The sequence below is a fragment of the Microtus pennsylvanicus genome, chromosome 10 (genome assembly GCF_037038515.1).
Source record: "Microtus pennsylvanicus isolate mMicPen1 chromosome 10, mMicPen1.hap1, whole genome shotgun sequence".
NCBI classification, from domain to species: Eukaryota; Metazoa; Chordata; class Mammalia; order Rodentia; family Cricetidae; genus Microtus; species Microtus pennsylvanicus.
Window position 1 is genome coordinate 73,733,334 of NC_134588.1, and position 4,181 is coordinate 73,737,514.

At 40.4% G+C, this 4,181-nt stretch overlaps 1 pseudogene; it reads right to left on the reverse strand.

The window, feature by feature from the left end:
• Positions 1 to 230: 230 nt before the first annotated feature.
• On the reverse strand, positions 231 to 2,514 carry LOC142858143 (F-actin-capping protein subunit alpha-1-like; annotated as a pseudogene).
• Positions 2,515 to 4,181: the final 1,667 nt, after the last annotated feature.

A 4,181-nucleotide genomic window follows, 5' to 3' on the forward strand; every position in this document is an offset into this window, starting at 1 on the left:
TATTTACAAGTAGATATAGTGATAATAGAAAATTACAAGGCAGAGAACACATACACAAAAGAATCAAGACAGCACTGTCGATTCAACAGCATTCCATGAGGCTAGATCTGTTAACTTTGTTAACTAGCAAAATATCACTCTTGTCTGTTTATAAATCACTTATTAATCATAGGACCACACCATGGTGAATCCTTTGCTTTCCTTGTACTGGAGAATCCTACCGCTGGCCTTTAAGCATTCTTCATTTCTTTGCCAATCTTGTGACTGAGTATCTTGTTCCATTCGATTTTGGTGCGGGCAACTGGAAGTTACTGGTGCAAGGCCTTGAATGTGGTGTCTGACATTGACAGTTTTCACTGATTGTTGTCTGATTATCATTTTCTGTACTCTCTATGAGTTTAATACATTCCTTGGCGGTTTGGGCTTCATTAGAAACAGTTACTGAATCCTGCACATCTTTATGCCTGACCAACTGAGCACTGCCATCTTAATAATAATGAACCTGAATCTTGAGCACCCCAACAACCAGGGCCATAGTGGTGTGATGGTGAACTTCCATTCTCATCTCCAATGACCATTCCAAAATTCTTTGGGCTGAAACTAGTGTCTTTCAATGCATGCAATAATAGTCTGTTGCCCGTCTATAGTTTTAGCACAAACGGTACAGAAGCCAATGGAATAATAATCTTTCACACAGACTCTTAAAGCCCTGTCACAGGACTCTCTCCAAGATTTCAAGCCTCCATCCATATCTTCTGGCTGGGGGGTCATGTGCTCCTTTCTGTAAATGATCAAACTTTAAGTAAATTTTGTGTCTTGGATCTAAAAATATGCTGTTACTGAGGTTACCATACACTGTAATTAAGACCTGGTCTTTGTAACCTTCTATCTTCACAGCTGTGTGTACCTTCTCTTTATCTGACACTTGATCTTCAAAGCTGGATATCTTGGCTGCTCTAACCCAGCCTGGTGATAATGGGCTGAAGAAGGAACAGACCAAGAAGGAAGCTCAAACACAGCGCTTGTAATCCATCATTTATGTACTGTTGGAGACTCACACAATTAACCCAGCATTCATGATGCCTGTACTGTGCACAGTTCATATTTGTAATCCAGCTTTTGTTATGAATGTACTTTGTGAGACACAAAACAAGGAGCAAGCACCAGTGGTACATTTTATGTGGGAGACTCAGGCTTATAAACCAGCACTCATTCAGCATGTATTGTGTGAGACTCATGCCTATAACAGAGCACTCATTGTGAATGTACTCAAGAGACGCCCCTATAACAGAGGACTCAGATGCTTGGACTGATTTTACAAGGTCCATGCCTATAAGTCAGCACTCACTGTGAACTTACAGTGCTCCATTCCAAGCAGTAAGCATGTACTATGTGATATGCACACATGGAACTTTGGAGATGCATGCGTGAAACCAAGCAATCATGTTTCATACACTGTGGAAGACTCACAACACTAACACACCATGCTCTGTGCATGATTCAAAACAATGAGGCAACAACCATGGTGCCTAAACTTTGGGAGCCTCGTGTCTATAACCTAGCATTCATCAGGAATAATTCAGAATGAATGATTCAAAGCAGTGAGACAGCACTCGTGGTACCTGTACTGCGGGAAGCTCGTGCCTATAGCCCAGCACTCATGGAGCATGAAATGGACAAGGCTAATGCCTGTAATCTGGCACTCATGCTGTTTTTACTCCGGAGATGCGCTCCTTTAACCCAGCACTGATGGTATATGTACTATGAGAGACTCACACAATTAATCCAGCTTTCTTTCACAGTGCCTGTACTGTGGGAGGCTAATGTTTATAACCCGCATTCATTGAGAGTTTACTGTTCATGACACACAACATTAAGCCAATACTCATGGTGCTTTTAGTGTGTGTGGCTCATGTCCATAATACGTCATTAATGGTGCACATATTCTGGAGACTCAGGATTGTAACCCAACATTCATGGTTTATGTACTGTGGGGGACCCAGTCGACTAACAAGCACTCATGGTGCATATCCTGTTCTCATGATTATGAGCACTCATGGTGAATCTAGCTTGCAGGACTCCAAACTGTAAGTCAGTACTCATGGCACATTCACTGTATGATGTTCATAATTATAACCTAGCCCTCATCGAGGATGTACTGTGTGCAGCTAATGTGTTTAACCTCATAATCTGAAGAAACACACCTAGAACTCAGCACTTACTGTTTAAATGGTGCTGAGAATCACACCATAGACCCAGAACACTTGTCAATATACTGTGTGTAACTAAAAACCTATAAGACACATTCAAGTACCTTATGAGTAAGTTCATGCCTATTACCAATAACTAATCAAGAATATACAGTGCTAGATTACAGACAGTAAGTCAGTCTCATGATGAATGTACTATGGAAGGCTCACACATATAACATGTGATCCATGGTGCATATAAAATGGAGACACATAATTTGAACTTGGAATTCATGGTTTAAACACCATGGGATACTCACGTCATCACCAACCCTAATGGTAACCCTAACATAAGTATTATAAGCCACCTAATCATAACAATAACCCTAACCTTAGCCCTAAAATTAATGAGTTCCATAAACCAGACTCTTACAATAATTTCAAATCCTAACACTAACCCTAATGCTGAATTCCAGTAGTTACCTACCCTTAACCCTTTCCATAATACGAATTCTAACACTACCCCTACACCACCAACTATAACTCTAAACCTGTGCCTAAGTAACTCTAACCCTAACCTTGTGTTCCAGATACTATCCAAACAAAAACCTAACCAAAAAACTAACCAAAATCTAACCTTGAGTCACAGAAGTCACCTAATCCTAAACATCACCCCAATCCTAACACTACACTAACCATTCCTAATGCATTAAAAATAATAATAATAATAATTTTTAACCTAACACTGAGTTAAAGAAGTCACCTCACCCTAACCCTAAACCTGTGTTCCAGTAGTCAACTAAACCTAACCATAATCCTAACTTTAAGACTTTCCCTACCCACTAAACCCAACCCAAGTAATCCAACACTGACATATATTATATCCCTGTACTGTGTCAGAAGGACCCTTGCAATCTTAGTATAATGTACATATACTTTGGTGGGCACATTCCTATAAGCCAGCACTCACTGTAAATGTACTGTGATCAAAATAGTGAACCAGCATGTGTGTACTGGGCAGCATTCATGCCTATTATCTAGCACTCATTGTGAATGTACCATGCTAGACTCAAAACAAGACAGCTCCTATGGTCTATGAACTCTGGTGGGCTCTTACCTAACATTTAACATTTATGGGGCATGTACTTGGGTAGACTCATTTCTGTAACCCTGCAATTCATTGTGCATATCCTATTGGAGGCTCTTGCCTATAGCCCACCACACATTGTGTGTGTAATATGTAAATTTCAAAACAGTAAGCTAGTATTCATGTACTGTGGGAGGCTCATGCATAAAACTCAGGATCTATGGTGCATGTTTATGTCAGTCTCATGGACCAGCAGTTATGGGTATTCATTGTACATATATCTGGAAATGAACACCCACAACACAGCACTCATGGCGCATGTACTGTGCAAGAATCATGCGTATAACCCAGCACTTACTGTGAATTACTGTGTGATACCCAAAACACTAAGCAAGAACTCATGGTGCATTTACTGTGGGAGGTTAATGTAGCACTCAGGGTGCATGAATGTAGCACTTGGGGAGGCTGATGCCTATTGCCTAGCACTTGTCATAAACATACTATGTGAGAGTCAAAAGTAAACAAATACCTTGAATATAATATGAATTCCGCACTTACTGTTGATTATAATCTGGAGATGGACCCCTATAAATCAGCTCTCACCGTTCACATACTGTATGAGACTCAAAATAGAGAACAGGCACTCATGAGACATATATGAGCCTATAACACTGCATTAATTGTGCCTGTAATGTGAGAGTCAAAACAGTAACCCAGAAATCTTTTTGCATATACTATGGGTGACCAACACCTATTACCGAGCACCCATTGAGTATTGTACTCCGAAGATGCACGCCTGTAATGCAGCAGTCATAGTGCACACACTATGTGAGAATTATGCCTACAACCAACCATTCATTGTACATTACAACACTCAAAACCGTAAGCCAGCACTTATACGCACT